The sequence below is a fragment of the Sinocyclocheilus grahami genome, unplaced genomic scaffold, assembly GCF_001515645.1.
Source record: "Sinocyclocheilus grahami isolate Dianchi unplaced genomic scaffold, SAMN03320097.WGS_v1.1 scaffold222.1, whole genome shotgun sequence".
Taxonomy (NCBI): domain Eukaryota; kingdom Metazoa; phylum Chordata; class Actinopteri; order Cypriniformes; family Cyprinidae; genus Sinocyclocheilus; species Sinocyclocheilus grahami.
Window position 1 is genome coordinate 3,184,294 of NW_015505401.1, and position 12,044 is coordinate 3,196,337.

Below are 12,044 nucleotides of genomic sequence, written 5' to 3' on the forward strand. Positions count from 1 at the left end.
CCTTTCCTATACCAACTGTATGTGTGTGTGTGTGTGTGTGTGTGTATGTTGGACCAGTTTAAGTGTTTATGTAGTATGTTAGACTAGTTCAAGTGTTTATGTAGTTAATAAAGTCTTACTTGTATCACACTTGACGTTGTTCATTGTTTGCTCATAACTGGAGTCTCTAATAATGCAGATTTATGCTACAAGCTCTGTGCAGAGTTGTACAGTAAGAAAGTTATTTCCTTTAACCAGGAAATTAACATTCTTAGAATTGACAGACAGTTGACCCTGAGAGGTCAGCTAAATATCTACAGCGGATCTAAATATTTATAATTAATTATAACTAGTTATGATTAATTATTCATATTTCCCCATGAGCTGATTCGCAACAGGTTTTACGTCTATTCGTTGTGGAACAAACATCACCTGAAAAAAAAATGCATTACCTTATGGGCCGGTTTACACCTGGTCACTGATAGCTATCTGATTTGTTAAAACCCTTTCATCTTCACCTGGCCACGTAAATGTGTCTCCGCAAAACTAATACAAAACCGATTTTCAATTCCCATGTAATATGCTAAATTTAACAGAGTTCAAGTCAACTGACAGATATGCAGCGATGCGTGTTGCATTAGTGCTGTCATATATGACTATAACATGTCATATAGCCTATAAAATGCTCTAAGACATTTATTATTTTAACATTTTGGGAGGAGTAAAAAAATTTACATATGTGGTTTCAACAAACAGATACATTTACACTTGTCCAGTTTTGTCTGAAATGCACCACAGACCACCTCCTGAAATGGTTTGAGCAATCGGATTTAAATCCATCTTGAAACCATTTCGAAGGCCATTTACACCTGGTCTTTTCACAATCAAAAAACACAGCCAATTACAATAGTTTTCTCCATTTGGGTCTCTCACGCTCACAATGCACTGCAGTTCAAAAGAACAGTAAAAGACGGCATGACTGGTTAAATGTCTGTAAAGTCACAGTCCGTATAAAACTGCAGCATGATTTCACAAGATAAATTGCAAACTTTTTCAGCATTCTGGTCACATACTCTTAGGACCCCCAATGATTTAGAGCAGGGACGTCAAACTTAGTTTCTGGAGGGCCATGCAGAGCTTAGTTACAACTCTAATTAAACACACATGAACCAGCTAATCAAGGTCTCCAATTACCTGAAAACTGAAGGTAGGTGCGTTGGAGCTAAACTCGGCAGGACTGTGGCCCTCCAAGAACTGAGTTTGACACCCCTGATTTAGAGGAATTAAATTTATGAGGTACTAAAGTCAGCAGGTGTTTGTAAAATGATGTTCTGGTTTAACAGCTTAACATTAGGTAAGAATCACTCACACAAACTTGTGCCAGTATCACTGAGGCCTTGATGACACGTGGCCATGATGACTGGGAGTTCATGTCATCGATCCAGGGGCTCATTTGGGTCCAGTATACATTTGCTCTCACAGACATAGAACGTGCTCTTCAAAAACAACATGCAAAAATGTATCTGCAAATTTTTCCACAAACAAAACATCAGGTTACCGCAGGTTGTTGTCATGCCTATTAAACCTGACCCACATAGAAAAGGACAGGTGTTTGGAATAGGTCTTGAGCAAATATTTTCCACATATTTGAGGTGAACAAAAACAGATTTTTTCATTTCTGTTTGATTCTTTCTGTACAGTGGTGCTTTGAATACCCCTTTTGCATGGCTGCATTTGATCAATATTTACTTAAAATATCAATCTCAATGTCAAGACTTTTAATTAGGGCTGCACAATAAATCGCATGCGATATTTAATGCGCATCTTGTCAGAAAGCCGGTTCTGTAATCAGCGGTAAATCTCCATCACCTGCGGGCTTTCACATTGAGCAGCATTAACTACACAGAGCTGTTGTTCACTGACAAGCTGCGCGAATATGAACGTGGTTTTGCGCAGCTTGTCAGTTTTTAGCAGATTACTGATAAGATGCTCGTTAAATATCGCATGCAATTTATCGTGCAGCCCTACTTTTAATAATAACAATGACTGAAACAAGTAAATAATTTTCAATATTAAAAAAAAAAAAAAAAAATAGGACATTAATTTTACCGTACAACTGGCAAGTTCTTCATGAAATTCTCTCAACCATATAAAGCAAAGTGAGTGCATTTAGCACTAGTCTGGGCATCAGTGCAATACTGGGATTCAGCCAACATCAGACAATAGAGGACCTATGACAATAAAGTACCCGCAGCAACAAAAGGTGTTGAATTTTTAGTTTGAAATAACCTGAGGCTTGTTGACTGAGCCAAGTCTTTTAAACATGGACAGAAAACAGCGTTTCACTGCCTCAGGGAAACAACCCTTTCAACCAACCCACTGGGCAGAGATAACGTTGTGTGGGCTAGATCAGCAATGCGATAACACGACCACTGAGTTAAATGAGATCAGCTATAGAGTTGAGCCAAGTTTTGAATACCTCTTTCCGGAGATAAAGTGAAAAAAAGATTGGGTTTAAGATTATTTATAGAATGCTGCAAGCCATTTCTCATCTTAGACTACAAATTGCAAAATACCTCTTGACAGAGCACTATTTTCACTGCGTTTTTACTATGAGCAATGTATCTGTAAAACAAATACAAACACATTTATCATGTCAAGAGTGATTTTTAATGATCAGTCGAAGAACTCGGTTTTGCAGAGATATTATTTTCCACTGAATTTTGTGGATTTTAATAGCAAAAACATACATAAAACATAAATGTTACAGTATACATTAATAATAATAATAATAATAGAGTGTTTTGCACACATGGATTTTGTTTGGATTCCAACATGTTTTAGGCTTACGCATCACACATTTCCATAACATCTCATTTGAGAATGAATTTGCCTGTTGAAAACACAGTAATGTTGTTTTATTTATCCATCTATTTTTATTTTTTAAAGATAACTGATTAAGTAGAGAAGTTCTGGTAGATGTGTGGAGTTTTCACGCATGTTACACTTGTCATTTACAACTCATTATTCTGCCAAACCTTTTTGTAAAACTTCTTTACATCACAAAAGTTCATGTTTTTTTTTCTTCTTCTTTTTTTACCTAGAGCAGTGGTTCTCAACTCCGGTCCTCGGGACCCACTGCTCTGCACATTTTGTATGTCTCCCTTATTTAACACACCTGATTCAGATCATCAGCTCGTTATGAGAGTGATCCATGAACTGAACTGAGTGTCAGATAAGAGAAACATACAAAATGTGCAGAGCAGTTGAGGACCGCTGACCTAGAGGATGGCATATGTTAAAAGCCGGGAAAAAGTCATCCAAAGCACATGTTCTGAGACTCTAATGCAGGGTATTGGGGAAAAAGAAGGATGCAAACCGGAGTACAGCCATGCAGCCAGTGAAAATACAGCAGACGTGAGACTTCAAGCTCTCCAGGCAATTTATGATTACGGATATGAGATCCAGTAGGCGTATTCATTCAGGCATAGCAGCATGATTTGGGCAGCGAGTTGAGCCAAGTTTTGAATACCTCTTTCCGGAGATAAAGTGAAAAAAAGATTGGGTTTAAGATTATTTATAGAATGCTGCAAGCCATTTCTCATCTTAGACTACAAATTGCAAAATACCTCTTGACAGAGCACTATTTTCACTGCGTTTTTACTATGAGCAATGTATCTGTAAAACAAATACAAACACATTTATCATGTCAAGAGTGATTTTTAATGATCAGTCGAAGAACTCGGTTTTGCAGAGATATTATTTTCCACTGAATTTTGTGGATTTTAATAGCAAAAACATACATAAAACATAAATGTTACAGTATACATTAATAATAATAATAATAGAGTGTTTTGCACACATGGATTTTGTTTGGATTCCAACATGTTTTAGGCTTACGCATCACACATTTCCATAACATCTCATTTGAGAATGAATTTGCCTGTTGAAAACACAGTAATGTTGTTTTATTTATCCATCTATTTTTATTTTTTAAAGATAACTGATTAAGTAGAGAAGTTCTGGTAGATGTGTGGAGTTTTCACGCATGTTACACTTGTCATTTACAACTCATTATTCTGCCAAACCTTTTTGTAAAACTTCTTTACATCACAAAAGTTCATGTTTTTTTTTCTTCTTCTTTTTTTACCTAGAGCAGTGGTTCTCAACTCCGGTCCTCGGGACCCACTGCTCTGCACATTTTGTATGTCTCCCTTATTTAACACACCTGATTCAGATCATCAGCTCGTTATGAGAGTGATCCATGAACTGAACTGAGTGTCAGATAAGAGAAACATACAAAATGTGCAGAGCAGTTGAGGACCGCTGACCTAGAGGATGGCATATGTTAAAAGCCGGGAAAAAGTCATCCAAAGCACATGTTCTGAGACTCTAATGCAGGGTATTGGGGAAAAAGAAGGATGCAAACCGGAGTACAGCCATGCAGCCAGTGAAAATACAGCAGACGTGAGACTTCAAGCTCTCCAGGCAATTTATGATTACGGATATGAGATCCAGTAGGCGTATTCATTCAGGCATAGCAGCATGATTTGGGCAGCGACACAGTGGTTTTCAGAAGAAAATTCCTGTGAATGTCACCTGATCTTCAATTGAGAGAACATGAAATGAGAGACAGTCAGGATTGGCCATTAATTGTCCACTATTCACAATTTCATAACAACGAATTTTTGTCAGCCTAAATCTGTTTGGATGCTATTGAGAAGATCTTGGTTATGTCTTGCCCTTATATTAAATGAATACAGCCTCACATAACCTGTCATTTCAGTGCTCTCAATAGGCAGTCACCATGCTAGAAATGTACTGATTTAAGTGACAAATGTGGGCTTTTATTTCCTCTCTGTAACTAGGCAACAGCAGCTTATAGAGAGTTTTAAGTTGTGTTCTTGAAAGAGTCATTACTAACCAAAACAAATGCAACCATTTAAGTAATTCAACAACATAAACCTCAAGGTCACTTCCTTCCTGTTTTGATGACGACCACAGACTGCAAGGCCTTTTCTGGTTAAAACAAAACCCACCAAATGTTCTGTAATAGATTTACAGATAGATTTATCATGAAAGCTATTCTTAAAGAAACAGAGATCCTCACCTAGTGCCAGAAGAAATCAACAGGCTTGACCAGCTGACCAGGCTGCTTTCCTTAGCTGCCGTCCAGGGAACTCTTCACCTAAAAATAATAAAAAAAAGACAACAGACGATTTTTCATTAGCGAAGCCATTAGATTTATGCAGGATATCTCAACTGGGGTCTGATTTATGGAAATGAGAGTGGAAAAAGACCAAACTATTTATCGAAAGGATGGGTTAATGTTGATAAAAAAAGAGGTTGGTGTCTTCTGGGTGGGTGCTCTTGTTTCTAAGCAACAGAAACCTTGACTCATCCCCTCATTGTTCTTATGTTGTTCAACAGCTACAAAAAATAAAACCTATGGCTCTGGCTGCTTTTGTATGTACATCTGCCATCAAACCTTCATCAGCCCTTTGATGTTTACTGAACCTGGCTCAATAAACACCTCAAACACATATGCTATGAAATACAATATATTATAGAATGAGTTCACTCAAAAAATTTAATTTGCTGAAAATGTACTCACCCTCAAGGTGTAGATGATGTTTCTTCAACTTAAAAAGGGATAGTTCACCTCATAATGAAAATAATGTCATCATGTCACCCTCATGTCGTTCCAAACCGGTATTCGTTTCTTTCTTATGGTGAACAGAAAAGAAGATATTTTGAAGAATGCTGGTAATCAAACAGTTGATGGTCCCCATTGACTTCCATAGTATTTCTTTCCCAACTGCTTGGTACTTCAGAATTCTTCAAAATACCTTCTTTTATGTTCAACATTGTGTTCAACCCATCTTTTTGGGTGAACTATTCCTTTAACATATTTGAAGAAATTTAGCATTACATCACTTGCTCACCAATGGATCCTCTGCAGTGAATGGGTGCCGTCAGAATAAGTAGTTCAAATAGCATCACAATAATCCACAAGTAGGCCAAATCCACACAACTTCAATCCATCATTTAACAACCAGTGAAGTGAAAAGCTGTGTTTGTAATAAAAACATCTTAATGATAGATTAGTTTAACTTCAAACTGTTGCTTCTGGCTAAAATATGAGTCCTCCATCCATAATATTGCTTTCTCAAGTGAAAAATGTGTCTTGTCTGAATCAGGAGAGAAATGTGCACAGATCAAGCATTGTTTACAAGTAAAAACAGTTCTAAACAAACATGTTGGTGGCTTTTAAGGCGAGAGGACAACAGGGGATGGACTGAGGGACGAATTATTATGGGTTATGGACTGGCATTTCGTCCAGAAATTAGAGATTAAAGTTAAAAAGCCTTTGTGATGGATTTATGTAAACACACAACTTTTACTTCACAAGATATTAATTGATGGGCTGAAGTTGTGTGGATTACGGTGATGCTTTTATCAGCTGTTTGAATTCTCATTCTGACGGCACCCAATTACTGCAGATGATCCACTGGTGAGCAAGTGATGATATTTCCCCAAATCCATTCCAATGAAAAAACTCATCTACATCATGGATGGCCTGAAGGCAAGTAATTTTTCAGCATATCTTTCCATCCATTAAGACTGATTTGACAATAAAATAGGAATGCTGGTGCTGCCAGTTTTTGTGAGACCACACATTTACAGGTCATGGACCATAATCGGCATTGTAAGGTGAAGCTTCATGTCTGCGAGGTTTCCACACCTCCATAACATATTATGCATTATTCTAAGTGGCTCTTCTTCACACAAAGTGACAGCAGGATGGTCAGCCGGCTTGGATCCTGCATGCCAACTCTCTCTCTTTCATTGCAAATTATATGCATTAGTAGAATTGGCCAACAGATAGCACAGACGTGTGTGTGTGTGTTTGTTAGGGGGGGCATCTGGCATGGGAACACACGGTTGTTATCTCTTGGCTTGCATCAGTGGCTCTAATTTCCATCTGGTCTGCATTAGTGGGAAAATGAGGGAGGGGGCAGATCTGGGCTCCTCAACAGCAGTCATGAAAGTACACAGACCAAAGGACTTCATATTTTTTAGGAACTGTAATAGGCATGGATGAACTCTTCAAACACTGGTAGAAAAAACGCACATGCATTAAATCGAGCAACTTCAAAATGAAGCATTCATGCTATTCCTATTCAGTATGACAATTTCCTATTCAGTATGACAACATGCATACCTATTTCAAGAAGACTTCTTGAATGAACATAACAAGTTTCACATACAGTACCTCTAAGGCTGATGATACACGCGGCTTTTTGAGCAATGTTGCAGTCAACGGGCAACCAGATGAGACACAGGGCGCACGACCGATCTAAAGTATCCAGAAAGAAATGTGTTACCCATTTTCAGTGGGAAAGTCCCCCAGAAATATTGCTCAAAAAAAGTTGCCGGACAAAATTGCTCAAAAAGTTGCCCTGTGTCTGATCAGAAGGTTTTTCATTATCAAAACTGTTGCTTTGAACCACTGCTTCAACACTAACTGCGGTTACTGAAACCACGCCTTCTTTCTTTGCGTGCACATTTGGGCGGCATTATGCAAATATTTCCACATAGTGAGGTAGATATGTGGGGGCGTGTTAGAACGAGCTGTTTTAGGGGGGGGGCGTGGCAGAGTCTTAACTTTGATAAAGAATATCTCTTTGGTTTTGAGACTTTAGGCTTTGCAACTTCAGGGATCTTATCTATGCACAGTCAGCTTGTAACACTCCAAAGAGAAAGGAAAACTTGAAATCGCATCATATGACCCCTTTAAGCAGCATCCTTGGCAATCTCAAACACAGACAAAAACATTGGCTCTTTCGGTTCATGACACTTGAGAGATATTTAAAGATGCTTAAAAGCTATTTCAGTGTCAAAACCTCACACGCTCTGAAGGATGCCATTGTAAAGCATGAATGACATCCATCTGAGATCTATCCTCAATGATGACACTGGAGAAATTTCAAGACACGATCAAGAGAAACATCACTAATAACGTATCAACATCTACAACAGGCATTTAATAAGCAAACTTCAGCAGACCATTCAAGTATAAAGTTCACATGAGAAACTGTCATTTCAGAGTTCATGTGTGGCAGTAAAGATAACAATTCGTCAAAACACTCATCTGACCATCTGTTCTTGTTAGTAGCTAACGGTAATACTTCACAAACAAACCTTTCTACAGGAGCCCTTCAAAATGCTTGTGTCAGGCGCTGGAAGAGCAGTTTAAATGAGTATAACAAGCTTAGTTTAGCGTTCAGAAGACCAACATTCACAAGCTGAGGTTTAAGGAGACTTGCTACTATCAAGCTAACAGGCTAAAACACACGTTATGCCAGCGTAAAAACAACGAATTGTGTTCCGAAACCACACGACGTACTGTTGTTCCCCACCCTCTCGAGATGGTTTTACGTTGTTTATCACAGACAAGAAACACAGTCATGAGCTGAACAACAAAACAAACACAGAGCTCAAAGAAAGAACGACGACAAACTTGAAGAAAAGTTTAGGAAAACAAGAAAACTATACTCACAGTAGCACACTTTCTGCAGACGACTGGAGGAAGCCAAGGAACAAAACCAGCTGTAGGGTCCTATGCAACGGCAGAGAACAAAGCGAGAACTGTGGAGAACTTAAACCGAGAACGGTCTCTCACTGCCCTGAGTGCCCTCGCGCAGTTTGGGGAATGTGGCACGAGACATGTTTGATGACGTCATCTGCGCGGCACGCCTTCCTCTTGGCTGCGGCTCAGAGAGGAGTATCAAGCGCGTGGATGTGATGCTCAATCAGTGTTTTAATACGCATTTATCTTTGTTGTACATTTCAGAGAATATGGTTGCATCTTCGCGGATGTATTGTTTTCAAATGCGTTTTTAGATTTCTATAACAAGTCTTAATATGAGTTGTTATTACATCCAAGTGTTGGAATTTACTTATCGGGTAGTATTTAATACAGCAACAAAAATGTAATATGCAGTTTATAAGAAGAAGCCGTTTGATTTCACGTTTTTATTTAAAATATATACATTCTACTCAACAGCAAGAGTCAAACGTGAAACGTTGAGAAATATTATGAAATCTATGCATGTACTGACATCTAGTGGTGTTACAGTAACAACAAAGAACAGCACCTCCATGTAGTATTTATATCATAACGAGTAAAAATATAATCGAAAGGCAAATTGTAATTTTTTTATTCATAATGGTATTTAGATTATAATACAAAATATAGGATACAAAAGATATTAAATATGTTTTTTTATGTTTCTCGCATTCGCGCTAGAATGGAAAGCGGGGATGGCAATATTTTGATTGAATAACGTCTTAAAGGGGTCATATGATGCGATTTCAAGTTTTCCTTTCTCTTTGGAGTGTTACAAGCTGATTGTTCATAGATAAGATCCCTGAAGTTGGAAAGACTAAAGTCTCAAAACTAAAGAGATATTCTTTATCAAAGTTAAGACTCTGCCACGCCCCCCTAAAACGGCTCGTTCCAACACGCCCCCACATATCTACCTCACTATGTGGAAATATTTGCATTGATATTGTTCGGTTTGTTTTGCACAAAAAGCAATCGAGTGACTTCAAAAAACTGGAATATCGCACACGAATCATATGGAGTATTGTTATGAGATATGGTAGAGTTGAACTGTTTACCTTCCTCTCATCAGCCTGTTGAGTTTGACTGACTAAAAAAAAGTGGGTTTGGTGACAGGACTTTACTTTTCAGTTATTCCTTTCATTTTGCTCTTGGAAAGCAGTATCGCTTTTTTATTTGTTCATTTATTTTGGGATATTGTAGGAGCCATCATTTTAACGTTCTGTTGTGTAGCCTATACTTTAGCAACACAGAAAGTTAGCATAGAATGTAAACGTAACAGGCCTGCTGCCATAGGTTCATTTGAAGAGTGTAATGTTTCTTATTCAACAAAACAGTGAAAACAAAAACATGTAGTTTCCATTTTCATTCACTAAAACGATTTAAAGGAAAATATATATTTCTCGAAAAAAAGCTCAAAGAAATTCTAGATTCCTCGTAAAAGCACTTTTATTATAAACTTTTGATCAATTATAGAACTGCTAATAGTGTTGGCTCCTGACGTTAGAGTAAGTGTCTATACATACATTAGCTTGCAAAAATAAACAGACCCTCAAAAAATAATCAGAAAAAAGTGCCCCATAACATTTACCTCACTATAACAATAAGCTGTACTGACCATACAAATCTTAATGACATTGCTTAAAAGATGGGCGTTTTATTGAATTGTATTTTTCTCCACAAATTTCTGCAATTCAGCCCGAACCACTTAACGCTACACTAGATTCCACGGATGTGTATTTAGTTTGGTTATTTATATACTCTATTACTAAGTTGCTGTCTTGCAAGCCCTGGGATGTCATTCATGAAATGTATTTAGTTAGTTATATAGTACTCTTTCTGTAGTCAGAAAAAGGTACAAAGCTGTCACTGGCACTGTACCCTAAGATACAAAAGCGGAAAGGTACATCATTGTACCTTTTTGAATGGTACAGTAACTTAATAACTTAAAGGTACATATATTATTGCTATATAGTAGGGACTATAATAGGCACTATACTATAATAGGTTTTGTACTTTTTTCTGACAGTGTAGTTGTAGGTTTTCAAAATATTGTTTTTGTTCATTTTGGCATGGAAGGTACATCCCAAACTTTCAGTGTTGTGAAATGCCTCAAGGTGCTAGAAATGTGTTGTCCTCTTTTTAACACTAGATAGCGCTATAACTCTAATCTAACAGTTGAAATCTGCAGCAGCCTGTGCTTGTTCTGTGTTTTTCTATGTGCAATTAACCAGAATGGGAAATATGTCATTTTAAACCCTTGTGCCACATCACATTCCTTTTTTCTTTTTACAGACTAGATGGATTTGGACAATATGAATGATAAGTAGATAACAGTGGCAAGAGAAGATAAATAACACTTTCTACAACCTACCACACAGATCTGAAATGCATGTGGACTTCAGCGTAATAAACTCTTAGATTTGCCTTTTGAAGATGGGCTTGTTTAAATGATACAAAACAACTTACATTAGAGATTGATTAACCTTAACAAACAAATGCTTCATGAGTTATTTTTTTATAAACACACACACACACACACACACATGTTGTGTTTCCATGTTTTACGGGGACTCTCCATAGGCGTAATGGTTTTTATACTGTACAAACTGTATGTGCTATTGCCCTACACCAACCCTACCCCTAAACCTACCCCTTACAGGAAACTTTGTGCATTTTTACTTTCTCAAAAAAACTCATTCTGTATGATTTATAAGCTTGTTTCCTCATGGGGACCTCAAAAATGTCCCCACAAGGCCAAAATTTACTAGTATTACTATCCTTGTGGGGACATTTGGTCCTTATAATGTGATAAATATCAGGTACACACACACACACACACAACCCACTCTTGTGTCACGTAGAAATGACATGCAGAGACATGAGACACATATTGGCAGTGACACTGGTGATAATGGATGAACACACAGAAGCACACATTATCGTTGTTGTATATGATCCCACCTCCTATTTCTGCATGGCTGCCAGGCCCGAGGCTGATGCCAGGCGCTGATAGCTGGCAGACTGTCAGTAATTTGTGTTAATTGTGGGAAGTTTCCATTGCTGGCGACCAGTCAGCTGGCACCACTACAGCCTGGTTTCCATGTGGCCCAGGAGCTCATTCATGCTTTCTGCCTGTCTGCTTTCACTGCTGATCAATGATCAGTGTCTGTCACTAAAATATCTTGCTCTTACATTGTTAGGGCGTTAAAAACAATGCTTAAAACAGTCGCAGATCAACAGCTGAGAAGCTTATTGTCACAGTTTATCTAGATTCTAGATTAATTACTGAAGAAGCAATCTGCTCATCTTAAAATCATCTGAATTTATCCGTACAAGTCTTTAATATATTTTCAACTTTCAACATGTAATCAAAAGCTAATATTATTTAAGGAATTAGAATAATTGTATTTCAGATGCTGTGAAAAATAAACAC

General features: G+C 37.7%; 1 protein-coding gene across 3 annotated transcripts in view; it reads right to left on the bottom strand.

Moving 5' to 3' along the window:
- LOC107596693 (neurocalcin-delta A) overlaps nt 1-8,722 on the bottom strand; it is a 52,502-nt gene extending 43,780 nt beyond the window's left edge. The window contains exons 1-3 of one of the 3 annotated variants that reach the window (XM_016287487.1): nt 8,543-8,722; nt 7,256-7,339; nt 5,090-5,167 (exon numbers count right to left, since the gene is read on the bottom strand). The gene's annotated coding sequence lies outside the window, so the exon portion shown is untranslated. The remainder of the gene's footprint in view (nt 1-5,089; nt 5,168-7,255; nt 7,340-8,542) is intronic. The other 2 variants (XM_016287486.1, XM_016287489.1) reach the window with 2 other exon arrangements.
- Nucleotides 8,723-12,044: the final 3,322 nt, after the last annotated feature.